General features: G+C 46.2%; 1 long non-coding RNA gene across 2 annotated transcripts in view; it reads left to right on the top strand.

The window, feature by feature from the left end:
• Positions 1-216: 216 nt before the first annotated feature.
• The window catches only part of LOC107314125, a 53220-nt gene continuing 38076 nt past the window's right edge, over positions 217-15360 (top strand). The window contains exon 1 of one of the 2 annotated variants that reach the window (XR_001555304.2): positions 217-3905. This is a non-coding gene — a long non-coding RNA (uncharacterized LOC107314125). The remainder of the gene's footprint in view (positions 3906-15360) is intronic. The other variant, XR_001555303.2, reaches the window with a different exon arrangement.

Raw genomic sequence — 15360 nt, 5'->3', positions numbered from 1 at the left:
TGACCACAGGGTTACTGGCAGCCACCCCAAGGTGCCTCTGGTGCTGCAGAGCTCCGTGACACTCAGGATGGTTTGCGTGGTGAAGCACTGGCACAGCTGCCCAGGGAATGGGAGAGTCACCATCCTTGGATGTGTTTAAAAGCCATGGAGATGTGGCACTGAGGGATGTGGTCAGTGGGCATGGTGGGATGGGTTGGGGTTGGGGATCTTGGAGGTCTTTTCCAACCTGAATGATTCTGTGATTCTATGATTCCATGATCTTAATGCAGGAGGAAGAAGACCCATAAATGAGGTTTCATTTTGAGTTTCATATAGGACGCCCTGCAGCCTTGGAAATGTAGCACACTACAAGCTTTGCTGCCACCAGCCTCCAAAACTACATCACACTTGAAGTCTTATGACTCTGATGAGTGAGCTCCATGCTTTCTCCTTGATCCCTGATGACCAGCAAAACTCATCCCAGACTGAAAGCCGAGGAGGGATGATTTGCAGCAGAATACCAATTTTGATGATTATATACTGCACCGACACACCATCAGAATAATGGGGGCAGCTGATGGATTTGGTAGCACTGGGCGCTTAACATTCTGCCTTGTTTTGCCTCCTGTCATTTCGTGGTGTTAATGGCTTCGCTGTGATTTGTTAGATTGCATGACCTCAAGGACACCCAGCTCCCTCCTTCGTTTCTCTTCCTTCCTTCTCTCCCTGCGCGTGTGTACGTGCACCTTTAATGGAAGGCTTTGTTTTAATAGAATCTAAATGACATGTCTCTGCTTTGGACAGAGTTCAGGAAAGCCATCACAAGGACAGAGAAACCACAAGCATCCTATGAATGATTTCAGCTTTCCCTTGATAAGCTGGTGACCTGTTCCAGCAATGAAGCTGGGGGCTATTGATTCAGCTCAGGGCAATTGTGCAGGTTTTAGCTGAATTGGCTTGGCACGTTGGCTGGAGATTGCACCTATTTTCATGACAAGAATGAATAGCTGCTGAACTGTTCTGTCTGCCTGCCACCCAGTGGGTGTGGGGACTGAGGAGCTGCTCTGCAAAGAGTAGGGGTATCAGATAAATACTTCAGGGGTTTCCAGCTATAGACTTTAATGCACTATACCAAGTGGAACAGAGGATGGTTTGTGGGCTGGAGAAACAGGTCTTCCTGATCCCAAGAGAAGAAATACATCCTAGCTGAATCTTATTGTCCATGTAGGAGTAAGACCGGAGCATGCACTGTGCTATCTCACGACCCCATCTAGAGAAAAGATGGCCCCCTTTTGTCTTACCACTATGATTTTAAAAGTCAGTCTCCATCTTATTAGAGTTGGGCTCCATGATCCTTATGAGTCCATTCCAACTCAGGATGTTCTATGATTCTATGATTGTTTATGAGCTCTCTTTAAATACTGAAATCAAGGGCTTTTGTGCAAATTGAAGAGCTGTGCACTGGTGCCAGCTCCAGTTCAGGATAATTTGGCTCTGGTCTATTTCTTCATGACCTGTCTGGCCTGGCCGCACTGTTCCCCAATCATCTTCCTACTCCCATGGAAAGAGCATCTTCCATTCTCTGGGGCACAAGATGTTTAAATTCAGGCAACTGAAAGAGAGTCTTTGGTCTACTTTGACTGTGGCCGTAGGAGTGTAGACGCCTACACTTTGGCACTGAAACTGGTGTGTTTCCATCTATCAGCTAATCTCGCCTAGGGATTCAACATATTGTTAATGATGTGTCTAGCAGGGGAAGAGGGAAGTGTCTCAGTTTTCAGGCTTATTCAGCCCTGAAAATATCCTCGCTGTGCTGTTGGGAACTGTGGTGATGTGGTTGCTTGCAGGATGTCTTGGGGAGGTGGATGCTTCAGGTTAGATGGGAAGGGGCTGGTGGAGGATCTTGTAGCACAGATGAGACCTTTCAGCTTGGTCAAAGGAGCAATGCAACCTGATGGAGCCATGGGTGTCCCTGTTCAATGCATGGGAGTTTGACCAGATGACCTTTAAGGGTTCCTTCCAACTCAAGCCATTCTATGATTCTGTGATCTTATATGCACAAGGGCTATCAGGGGAACTGCAGCTGTAGCAAAGAGAAGTGGCCCCCAATACCCCACTGCCCCATTGCCTGAGGAAGAAGGAGAGAAGGTTTGTACAGAAAGATTTTCACTGGAGGAACAATTGAAGGAGGCTGTGGATGCCCCATCCCTGCAGGCATTCAAGGCCAGGCTGGATGTGGCTCTGGGCAGCCTGGTCTGGTGGTTAGCGACACTGCACATAGCAGGGAGTTGAAACCAGATGATCATTGTGGTCCTTTTCAACTCAGACCTTTCTATGATAACACAACCAACCCCACTGCAACTCCATGAGGAATAACCCTGTTGCCTTTGCAGCTTTTTCCCCCTCCCATTTTGCTCCCAGCCTTGAGAGAGGAATTATTCAGTGGTGAATAATTGCACACTGCTCTCCTCCAGCCTCGATAGTTCGGTCAATAATAACAGCCCGCTGTGTTCTATCACATGGGGCTCTTTCTCCTTTGTCTTCAACTTCCAGATTCCTCTTAAGGTTCAGAATGGAAAGATCCCTCCTCTCTGTCCTTATCTGCAAGGTGAAAGGAGGGAGAAATTGTCTTCTGCCTTTGAGAAGATAAGTCACGTTGGACTCTTCCTCTTTAGAAAAGTCTCTAATGCCATTTATCAATTAATTACTGGGTTGCATTTATGCCCATTAATTCCCCTTGCTGTCTTTCATTTTTGGAAAGGTCTGTGCTGCCCAGGATCTAATTGTCCTGGTCTTACGTTGCTTTCTTTCTCATTTTCAAGCTAAGTGGATGCCAAAGCCTACGAAGGCAGCAGTCTCTTCCCCCTCCTCTTCCACCCTGGCCATTCTCAAAGCGGATTTGGCTGGGCTTGGGGGGAATGGATTAATCTGTGTGGCCCAAGCTTTAAATCCTAATTCTACTCCTGAAACAATCATTGCTGGATGCAGAGAAACATTTTCACCTGGATTTCTTTACCTGGAAAGAAATACTTTCATGTCAACTACAACATGCTGGGGTTTTCTATCAATCTTGGTTCATCCTTTGAGTCCAAATAACCAATCCAGATGATTTTGATAAGAAAAGCTTCAATTTAACTTTGTTTCCACCCCCTTCAAACAGTTTAATACCTCCCTTACAAACAGTATTTCACTTTCTTCGCTTCAAGTTAAAACACAAATGTGTTTATTTTAAATGGAAATAAGTTCCCAAGTAAACAAAATGGGCTTATTTTGTTCAAATGATTTTACAGAGAAAAAAAATAGTAATGAAATGTATACCTTTCAGATAAGTCCAAAAATGCCTTTTTTCAGTTCAGTCACTTAATCATAGAGCTTTTCCTGCCCCCCTACCCCACAATCGCCATCCTTGATGCCATTGAGAAGAGCACAAATGCTGCCATGTAAGCCATGTTTCAGCAAGGAAAGATCTTTCTGGTGTTAACTAAGTCAGATTTTTGAGACCTGAGCAGAGTCAGTCCTCTGGGGCAATAAGCTTGGATGCTCAAATCCAGCAAGAGCCCAGAGTTTCACAGTCCTTTCCCCAGAGTGCCCAATGGGCTTTGGATGGCATCGTGCTGAAAGCCAATTAGAAGAAAATCTTTTGTAAAAGCCCTGGCTTTGGCCAGAAAAGGAAGGCCGTGATACACATAAATCCCATTGGTTCCTGCCGAGATGCAAATGTGTCTGGAAGTCACAGATGTGGTTATGAGGTCATAGAATCTTCGAAGGGCTTGGGTTGGAACTGTCCTCAAAGAACAACCAGTCCAACCCCCCTGCCATCAGCAGGGTTACCAACCACTAAGTCAGGCACCAGACCAGGCTGCCCAGGACTGCATCCAACCCAACTCTGAACATCACCACAGATGGGACATCCACAACTTCCCTGGGTAAGAACTCTGAGTTCTTCTATTACCGTGTCTCACTGGGGACCAGAAGGAAATAAGCTTTCGTGCATGGGGTGGGCTTTCTTCTAGAGTGTCTTCACCCAACCCATGGGTTTGTGGTTGCTTTAAATATAACATTTCTCAGCAGAAGTACTGATAATCAGATACCTGAAGCAAGGTGGGTTTGTCCTAGTTGTCAGGAAGCTGCAGCAATGACTGTGTGAAACAAGTATACAAAAATATGGGACATTTCTGGGCTGTAGCCCCCCAGCAGGTGTGTCTATGTCTATATGTTACTACCTATGGGAGCTGTCACACCAAGGTTATTGCTTTGGGAATGGCTGAAGTCTGACCGTGCTGGATTGCATGGACCACAGCACAGATATCACTGGTCTCCTTGCCATTGTTACTGATAAGAAATGCTTCCAAGAGGAAGGTATCCAAACTCAAGGGGTGCAAATCCAAATGCATGTCTCCAAACAAGCATGTGGAGTTGGAAAAAACATTGAAAGCTTTCGTGTCATAGGTGGGTAAGCACATCTGGCTCAATTCTAGCCTTGGGTATGGTGCCAAGATTGCTCCCTGGGGATAACACGTGAAATGTGCAAATGCAGTTTGCACCTGTGCAAGTCCCAAGTGTGTGTAGATAAATTGATGATCTGCCAGCACTGCCCCTGGCCTTTCTAACTCCAGTCAAGTCATAGAATCATTGAATCATTAAGGTTGTAAAAGACTGCTAAGATCATCAGGGCTGGTCATCATCCCATCCCCACCATTCCCACTAAACCCCTGCCAGTGAATCAGTTTCCCTAATGGGGAAATGGTTATAGGGATAAAGTTGTTTTTCTTGCTTCCTAAGAACGCTGGCATCTTTTAGTCCTTAACAATGCTAAGATACAGGAAGAGCTGTTAGCAGCATCCACTGTTTACATCTCTCAAGGGAAGACGAGCTGTTATGCTTGGACTTAAAAAGCTCTTGTGTAGCAGCATGTGTCTGTGCCCTGGGTCAAATGGGACAGATGCTTAGAAATTCACTGCTGGATGGAATACAATGGCAAGGCAATGGTGGGAGACCCTGCTGCTGCACTTGTCTTCAAAACCCGGTTGAAACTGTGCACAGGTCTGATGCAGGCTCTTCCCTTGGCCATGAGCTTCACCTGAAAAGACTGACAAAAACATCCCAAAGCAACAGGGGTGTAGAGGGTCAAAGCTGCCACACCAAGGCTGCTTCAGCTACCATTCCCATTTACTCCTTGCTTGGATTTCTCATCACTCTTCTTTAAGTTCTCCCACCCTGCAGGGTGAGTTATTCCAGGGTAGCATATCTCTCTCCCATAATTGCCCCTCTGCCATGGGAGGATTTATTTTGCTCATCCCAGCTGGGCTATATCCAGCCATCACCATTCCAGGCTCCTTGCCAGCCCAATGGATGGAGGCTCTTGGAAGACCCAAGGCCGAGGCCATCCCCATAAACACCACCCAACTGTTATTTCTCATTATAAAGAGGATGACATGCTCAGCAACCCTTCACCACCCTGCCCAATAAGCCCCCAAGCCCCTTTCCCAGTGGGCTGAAAGACTGGAAATGGCCCGGAGGACTGGAATGCAATGTGGCAGTGCTCTGCCATTTTCACTTTCCAGAACTTTCAAGCCTAAATTTAAGTATGGACAGCATTCTTAGGAAGCTTTCAAAGTCCAGGTGCTGCCTTTCCCTGGTCAATATGGGCTGCCTTTGGTCAGCCTCCCCACCTGGACTTTTCCTCCTCCAGACCTTCAAGAAATGGTTCCTTCTTTCCCATCTCCAGATGGAAAAGCCAGAGAGCAAAACCCATGCTGGCTCCTTGCCACTCCTTTTTTGCATCACCAGCTGTGCCCATTTTACTGCACAAACCTTTGCTTGCCTTTCTCTTCTCCCTCTTGCCCTCCTTGTTCCTCCTCTGGACGTTTGCTGATGCCAAGCCAGCATCCTGACAGCCAAAATGACATTGTAATTTTCTCCCTGGCAGTGGTCTGGGTTGTCTGAGGACACTCACAGCAGAAAAAGGAGGAAGAAAGGATGGGATTTGCATTGTAAGGCTCATTGTAATTGCAGAGGGGGGTTTGGTCTGCCCCAGAGCACTGTGGTTCCATCTAGGATGGAAGGCAGCATATTTGGCAATAGAACACGGGAAGTTTGCTGATGGAGGCTTATCCTCCAGGTGCCAGCCCCAGTTTTTGCCATACCTTCCTGTGTACTTCCCAAGCACCTCCACTCTCGACCCAACCATAAGAAATCATCATAATCCAGCTCAGTGGGTGGCATTCCCCTTCATTTCGTGCCCATGATATTCACTCTCCATTAATGCCTGCCTTAAATAACTCGCAGGGCGGTTCTGCAATTTCAGCAGAGGAATCTGTATGTGTGAATGGGAGGAGATGGAGCGAATGTGTAATTGGGCTTAATCTTTCCACACTCAAAGAAGCAACAAAACAACATCTCTCTTCGTCTATTTAGTCAAAACACGGCAACATCGTTGCTCTATTGCTCAGGAACAATAAAGATGCAAATAATGTCAACGTCTCCCAGGCTTTTGCCGGGACGTTTACTGGGGAGAATATTATTGCGTTCTGATTGCTTTGTATGAAATCCACTATCAGTGCCTGCACGTGGCTTTGCTTCTTGAGGATGCTGGACTAAATTGGAATGGAAATGAGAAGCACCATGTCTGCTGCTCTGTCTTGGTGCTGTGGCTTGTGCTTTAGTGCTTCAAGCAGAGCTGGGGGCTTTGGCAGTGATTTTGAGCCATGTTTAGGGTTTCTTTTTATTAGGAAGTAAGGCAAGTTTGGGGGCTTGATTTTTCCTTGGGCATCACTGGGATGTGGTGGAAAACAGTGGACAGAACCATGATGAAATGGCTGGGTGTCACAACCAGCTTGTCTGCATGAGAGTTTATGGGCCAGAGCTGAGTGAGGAATGTTGGAGCTGGAGAAGGACTGTCCTGAGGGTGAGGGTGAGTAAGCCACTCTGCACTACCAGCCCCAGCACTCATACAACCTGATGGTGCAAATGGGAACATGGTGCTGGTGTGTCCCAGTGACATCTCTGTCCTGGGAGGATCCAGGAGTTGGGTGGTGATCACCATCAACACAGTGTCAGCTCCTTCCCCAAAAGAATTTGTTACCCATCAACAACAGCCACAATCTGCTCACCTCTGTGATGCTGAAGGCTGCATCATATGACTTTCATTACTACTGATAGGAGGTAGTGACAGACATTTATCCTCCCTCCCCCCCCTCAAAAAAGAGAATCCTTTGCTCCTGAATTAAATATTTAGCTGAGAAGTGAATGGCATTTCTGATAGAGGAGTTGGAAAATTCAAGAGAAGAGGCAGAACGGCGCATGTTAACCAGATATCTGACACACACATGAGGTTCATTTTCTAATATCTAATATATGAAATGTTCTCAGTGTCAGCGTGCAGCTCTAGCTGTGCAGAGGGAATGATTTCCTTATAGCACGGGGCTGGTTTAACAGAATTCAGGTTCCCAAACACTTTGTCTTCACAGAATAACTCTGATACAAAAGGCAGAATTAAGCTTCAAATGCAAGGAGTTGATTTTCTTTTTTTTGGCCAAGAAATTTAGAAACAAAATAAGATGTGCTCTTCAATTTGGCTTGAGTTGTCTTGATTTTAATTGTTGGAAGGGTTGGTTGGTGTTTTTTCTTTTGGAAAGACGAAGGCGTTAAGATTTGTATTTAAAATGCAGGAGCTTTCTTGGATATTTCATTAATTCCCAGCTCAAGAATAAGGAAAGATGGAATAGGAGAGCTTTCCCTCGAGAACAAAATTGCAGTGAGATGTTTATTTTTCAAACACTGATATATCTGTATCTGAAATCATGTTCAGCTCTACCAAACAGACCTCCTCGCCCCTTCTTTCCACTCATGTTTCCCTTTGCCTCTGTCTGGGATGGAATCCTATGGTAAATATTTTACTCAGCTTTATCACAAATCAATGAGTTTCAAAGGGACTTCTTGATTTGTTTGGCTTGTTTTGCTTCAGCATGGCAAGAAGTGAAGGTTGTACTTGGCTTGTGCTTGCACTGCTGGAAGCCAATGAAAAAGGTCTTTAAAATTGGAAGGAAAAAGACCCAAACAGTATATATGTCTATGCTTATTTTCAGAAGAGGTTCAGACCCCTTAGGTCAGTTCTGTTGTGTTAAAAAGCCACAGCCTTTTGCTGCCTACCCTTTATAAACTACAACTGCCCCAACAACCCTATTGTTTCAGCCTGTCCTGTGGCACATTTCTGAGCTTGGATGTTTTCTATCATCTCTGGCATCCTTTTCTGCCTGTTCTCCCACCAGTTCCTGTTCCAAACTCTGTTTTTCCTTCCTTCCCCTCACTCCCCAACCCTTATTTTCAACCATTCATCTCACAGATTAAACTTTCTGTGACTGTCTATGGGGAAAAAAAAGTCAGACTGATGTCCACCCTGGAGATGATGGCATTGGGATATAGGACTGCCTGCCTACTCCTCCATCTCTTATCTCCCTCTCAGACCCAGAGCCCCATTACACCCATGGCACATCAGTGCCTCCAGATTCCTTTGCCATCCTCAGGTGTAAATTGTGTACCACCAACCCAGCCTGTTCTATCATTGCATCTTCCCACCTTCCCATTCCTCTCTGCCCCATCCTCCAAGTCAGAGGCACACCCCACCATTCAGGCTCTTTAGGATTTCCAAGGCTTTTGCTCCAGGATATCAAATAGGACATAAGATGTGACTCATTTTGGAGTAGAAGATGGAGGGTAGGTGGGACATCCATGGGCATCTCCAGTAGTGCTGGGCCTTCAGCCACCATAGGTAGGTACATAAACATTCAACAAGTATTTGGTCACCTATTAAATCACCGAAGGTCTACAGAGCCCCTTGTTCCCTGAATTTAAACTTCTCTCTCTGTCCAGTGGTGTGGCACTTCAGTGGTGACTGGCTGTCCTAATTCTGCTGTGGGCACTCAGTTGCATGTAGTGCATGTATGGACCACCTATATGGAGACATCTACACGTGGGCAGTGAAATCAATGTGTTAAATCCCACCTGCAGTGGGTGAGCTGTACTTGCCTGTCCACGTTTAGATCCAGAGCTGTAACTTGGCAATCCCTTTGTTAGGCAGGAGATCACAGAATCACAGCCTCGTAGAACATCCTGAGTTGGAAGGGACCCACAAGGGTCACTGAGTCCAACTCCTGGCTTCACACAGGAACACACTAAATTAAATCCATATTTCTGACAGTGTTGCCCAAATTGCTCCTTGAACTTTGGCAAGTTTGGTGCCATAACAGCTGCCCTGGGGAGCCCTGTTCCATGCCCGACCACCCTCTGGTGAAGAACCTTTTTCTAATGAAGAAGTGAAGAAACACCCATCCCATCATCTCCACCTTCCATTGAAGGCCAGAATGACTAATAGAGCTGGGAGTCTTCCAGAAAACTTGAACAAAAAACAATGCCTTGCAACATAATCAAAACCAATTGAGCTATTTTGCTTCAGAGAGATACCACCCATCAGGAGCTGATCTTGGCAGCATTAGGATGTACTGGGGAGCAGAGGTAATGTGCTCACACTGAGTCACAGACATAGAGAGAGCTCTATATCCAAGAAAAGTATGCTGGGTTGGTTCAAGAGCCACTGGGGTGAAGAACTGGTCCCTTCAGTTTGTACTTTTGTTTAGCACAAAGCATTTGCTGAAGTTATTTACAGAATCAATTCCAGTGGGAGTATGGGTAGTTAATCCTGCATCATCCTGAATCACTCAATGCAATGAAGCTCACTGCTGTAGATGCCAAAACAGGCTTAGGGGCACCTACCATGAGCTCCAGTGCAGTGTCCATTCAGGAAGGATGCGCCTGATGTTATTTGGTCTCAAACACCCAATGTTTCAGCTGACTTAGAGCACTGTCAATCAGGAATGCTTTTCTTATATCCTTTCGCTTTTCTATATCCTCATTTTTCCAGTCTTGTCTGGGTTCCCCTCATCCTTTCATGACAAATCTTTCCTTTTTTTGCATAGACGGTGTCAGCACGCATGCCCACATGGGTATGACTTCTTGCTCCGAGCCATACTTGAGCAAAACATCCTGAAATGGATGTTCTTATCTGGAGTCTATTGTGTGCAGAAGGGAATGGATTCCTTGCTGCTAATTGCCAGCACTCTCTGCAATTTGTTGCACATTATTTCTTTTTCCTCCTCTAATTAAGGATTGCTTTGTGCTCTCTCTGCTTGTTTTGTGGCTCTTTCTCCATCTTGACCTTTTTGCTGTGTTTTTCCTTGGAGGCTGCTCTCCTCCCACCCTCCACCATCTCAAAACATCATCTGTTTGCTCTCTTGGGGGGGGGCCCTTCCCTGTTAAACCACTGCTGTTTCCAGTACACCAAGTGTTTATCACAACTACTTATCTTATTTTTTTTCCCCTTCTTTTTCTGTTGCATTCTTCTTGATTGCTTTCTCCCCAACTGTTCCTTAAATGCTCCCTGCATTTCTGCTCTCAGAGTGTGCACAAATGGTCCAATCTACACCAATTTGGACTCAGGTTTGCATTTCTAGAAACTGCCCACAGTGTTCTGGGTTATTTCATATTTACAGAGGCTTCAAGCTGATGGTGTTTCAGGCCAGGGATGGGGCTGGCAGCCCTGAGGTGCTGTGGATGTGAAATGAGAGGGGGTCCAGGAAGACGCTAAGAAGCCATTTTACTCCATTATCTGTTGTCATGACTAGGTGAATATGGAATCTATGATCCAAGAAGCACAACTGCCAATTGGAAAGCATTCAGGGAAATGCCACTGGACGGGTCTGAGTTGTAGCAGACTTGCTTTCCTATACAGGCTTTCAGTGTACTTGGGGAACTGTGGACTGCTTTGATGCCTCCATCCAGCACCTGGAAGTGTTTCAGGCCCAGCAGCACCGGGGAGATCTTTGTGCAACATCTTGCTTTTCTTGTGGGAGCTTTACAGAGGGAGACATGGGTTACATGTCAACATGGATTTCACTGTGTCCATCACTGGAGCCAATTGCAAGACAGCTCCGAGGCAGAAATGAAGTAGATTTGGCAAACACAGCAGCTTTCTTGGGTTATTAATGCTCAGCGGTTCTCAGGCTAAGCTGTAATTTGGGTCAGACCTTGCTTGGGCAGCTGTGCTGAAGGCAGACACGGGGAGCTCAGCTATGCCTTCAGAAAGAAACCTGTAGGTCTGGTGGCAGAGAGCCTTCCTCCATCGCCTTCCTCAAGGACTGTGCCTCTCTGCCATTGCCAGCTAAAGGCTCATTTCATGGTCCTCAAATCAGGGCAAGCCAGTCATACTTTTTTTTTCCCCATTACTGGTAACTCAGGACCTTCCTGAATAGAAATGTGGCCTTGTTGTTGACCTGGTAGAATTTTGTGTTTGCATGAATATATCTTTAAATCTGTCACCAGGCACAAGGAGAGCCCAGTTCTCCAGAGACACTGCAGGAAACAGAAGCTTTGGGTACTTTGACATTACCAGATGTGGATGAAGCTTGGTTTACTTTCTGTCTGTATGACCTTTGCTGGGACATGTCCATGACACTACCAATGGACTCCAGGATATATGATCACACACTTCTGCTAAGCCAAGACTGGCATCTCCCTTTTCCCTGTATAAAACCTTCACCCTGAGACAAATACTAGCTTTGAAAAGACATAACTTTACCTCTACTGATGGGCTCTAGTTCAGGAAAGGGCAATTCTGAGGGTTACTTCTGCAAAAGTCTGTTGTGGTTTAAGATGATTAGACCCAAAGATCCCAAATGCTCAGCAAGCCTCCAGCAGGTATCCCTTCCATTGAGGTGTAGTCATAGTCATTGCCTTCTTTCTTAGGGGGTTCGGTATCCCTCCCATGTTTTATTTCACCAGCTAGAGCTGGCAGGGCAGAGAAAATGGAATCCATATTTCTCATCTGCCATTGTAAACAGCCCAATATTCAGTTTCTTCATAGGGCCATGGTCAGTGGGCATGGCGGATATGGTGGTGATGGGTTGAGGTTGGCCTTGATGATCTTACTGATGGCAAACAGGAGCTTTCTGAAGGTGTAGGGAGCCAAGCAGTCATCCTCGACTCCTGCTGCAGGGCTGCTGTAGGTGGAGAGACGCTCACTGAGTCACACTTTAACCCCTACTCTCTTATATTTACAACCTCACTATAAACCTGACCATCTCCCACAGCAGCTCCAGGCCTGCTGTGTTTGAGAGGGGTTGGGGGGGAGGAAAGCTATTTTTTGCAAAGGAACACGACCACTCAGGGATGGACCTCTACCTGTGGCTTCTGCTAATGGAGGCCATTAGGTACCCTGCCATGCTGTGGCAGTAATGGACTATGGCAATCTCAGTGTTTCCCTGGCTAAACGTTTAGCGTTCCCCATCTGCTCCTTTAAAATAATGTGATTTAACCTAATTTTTGGTGTCAAGGCGTTCGGTTAGGGAAATTATATTCTGTCACCAAGGTGTCAGGCCTGTCTGAGTTTTAATAAAATTATGACACCCTGTGCAAGACGGTAAATGAGTAGTTCCTGTGTACAAGCCCTGTTTTCAACCAGCAATTTCTTTTCCTGTGGTCCCGGAGTAAACACTAGATGACAGTCCTGCAGGAGCAAAGCAAATGCGTTGTGACTAAGAATCACCTGCCACATGGCTGGGAACAGTGGGATACAAATAGGTTCCGGCATTGGCAGGAGGTCCCACCTGAAAGGGTTTCTAGAATGATTTGGAAGTGATTTATTCTTAACCCTTGCATGGGAAGAGGGGAAAATAATGGGAATATCAGAGCTAGGAGTGAAAGGCAGTAGGATGTACCATGGAGAGTTGGCCAAGAAGGAAGGTAGTGAAGGAATGGAACGGAGCTGCTTTGCCACATCTCCAGTGTGAAGCAGGAATGGAGCTGGGGAGACCTGGAAATGACCAAAATTTTGGCTTCTAATGGTGATAGGGAAAGAAATAAAGAAATGCTTTGAAAACCCTAGAGGCATTTATATAAGAACTTTGGGCCTTAAGACTCAAATTAAAATGGAGGGGCTGGGTCCTTCACTGTTGTAAGGACATCCCAAGCCTGGTAAAGGCAGATGACTTTTCATCCTGCAAAGCCCCTGTCTCCAAGCAGAGGGAAATGTATGCTATTTATTTATTATATTATATTAATCTTTTTTGTGAAAGGGAAGGAATTTCCTGCACTAATGCCAGGAGCGCAGTCACACTTCACTCATGTTTTGACTGGCAATTCAGATACAAGCCTGGAAGAGAACATGAACCCCGCTGTAAGACATGGAGCTACATTCAATCCAAGGGCTTAAGCAATGCTGGGGGCAGACCCATCGCTGAGCGTGCTGCCCTCACACATCTGCTGCTCTCAGTGATGATCCTGTTTCTACAGAAAACAAACTGTGCCAATGAGGAGCACATGTTAAGTAAAACCCTGTCTCCCAAATGGGGATTTAATGCGTGTTTTGGTACGAGTCCAGCTTCCTGCTGGCTGGAAGTTGGCATTGTCCTGCTGGCTTCCTGCTGCTGGGTGTTGTTGGAGCCACAGGGCTTTACACCAGGAGCTGTCCCCCAATTATGCTTTGCCTTGGAGTTGATGGGTTGTATCCTGCTTTGAATGGGGTTGGCTCTGTGGTAGGGTGGCCTAAAAGATTGTTTGCACTGGGCAGGGGTTTCTGGGTTATCCCATTTTGAGTCCAAGCCCTATGATTGCCATGAATGCCTTCCCTAGCTGGGGATGCCAGGATTGCACTTGAACTCTTGAACCTGATCCAGCTTCATGGGGAAGATGAAGTTTCCATCCCAGAATGGCCATTTTCCTGGTGTTTGCCTTTGAGCAAGTGTTCCCTCACTGACCAGATTTTTCCCCTCAAAACTCGCATGGACAGAAGCATCTCTGTTTTTGAGGGATCCTGAGATAAACCTTAAGATGCAGAAAAAATGAGCTGGAAAGGGTTTCAGAGGTACCCCTTCCCTTCCCTTCCCTTCCCTTCCCTTCCCTTCCCTTCCCTTCCCTTCCCTTCCCTTCCCTTTCCTTCCCCTTCCCTTTCCTTCCCTTCCTTCCCTTCCCTTCCCTTCCTTCCCTTCCTTCCCTTCCCTTTCCCTTCCCTTCCTTCCTTCCTACCCCTTCCCTTCCTTCCTCGCCCTTGTCCCCCTCCCCTCCCTTCCCTTCCCTTCCCTTCCCTCCCCTCCCCTCCCCTCCCCCTCCCCTCCCTCCCCTCCCCCCACCTCCCCCTCCCTCCCCTCCCCTCCCTCCCCTCCCCCTCCCCTCCCCTCCCCTCCCCTCCCCTCCCCTCCCTCCCCTCCCTCCCTTTTCTCCCTCTTCTTGTCCTCTCTTTTCCCTATGACTACATCAATATGGAGCCCCTGAGGAAAAGTAGAATAGAGCATATGTACATTACAGGGGCTTGTTACATTGCCAGTGCTTTGCTTGCTCAATTAACTGGAAAATTCAGAATTCACATGCAATTTCACCATTGAGGGGGAAAAACATTCCTGCCAAGAGAGCAATGCTGGTTTAATATTAGTTCTAAAATAAGGTTGGTAAACAAATAGATGGTACCTCTGCAAGGGGGGACACTTCTTAGAGAGAGGAAATCTTCCATTACGAATATTTCAGTTTCCAGAATAGGAAGGTGTTCGTATTTAGAAGGATTTCAGCTGAACTTACTTATCTGAAACCATCAACTTTCAGATGAGATCTTTATTGTGGTTTTGTAACCCACAGAATTCATAGGCCTTATAGAGTACCCGTGTTAATAGCTCAGCTTTGACCCCATTTCCCACTCCAAGAGAGGACAGTGTGAGCTCCTACATACCTAGATGTTATTGGCATCTCCCAAAACATTGTATTCCTGCAAAAAATAGAAGACACTTTAATTGCAGTGAGTCAGTATTTTTTGGTGAGGGTTGATTTCGCAATAGATAGATAGGTAGATAAATAGATACAGACAGACAAATAGGTAGACATAGATATAGACATAGGCATAGATGTAGACATAGATGTAGATGTAGACGTTGACAGAAAATAGATAAAGAAGTACAGATAGGTATAGGTAGGGGTGTGGGTAGCTGGATAGATAACCAAACAAATAACAAATCCTACATCTTGCTGGAAACCTCTGGACATCACAGAGGATAAATCAGAATTCGCCATGGATGGTAAAATCACTCCAGCAGAGGTTCAGCTCATATAGTACTCTGAGAACAGGGATAGCTCTCTACTTGGTGTCTTCTAGGAAGCTGAATCAAGCACACAGATCGTGTTCAGGTTTCTTAATGTGTATGTAAGCAGAATTTCTCACTCCAGTGCTTTGTGTAGTGGTAGTAGGCGTGGAAGTGATGGGATGAGACCAATGGGAAGATGCTACAGGGAAGTCTTGCCGCTCACTGGTATTTCCACCCTGTATACAAATGAATGGAGGAAGAC

Source organism: Coturnix japonica, chromosome 4 (assembly GCF_001577835.2).
Source record: "Coturnix japonica isolate 7356 chromosome 4, Coturnix japonica 2.1, whole genome shotgun sequence".
In the NCBI taxonomy this organism is placed as follows: Eukaryota; Metazoa; Chordata; class Aves; order Galliformes; family Phasianidae; genus Coturnix; species Coturnix japonica.
This window is presented reverse-complemented; position numbering and strand designations above follow the sequence as displayed.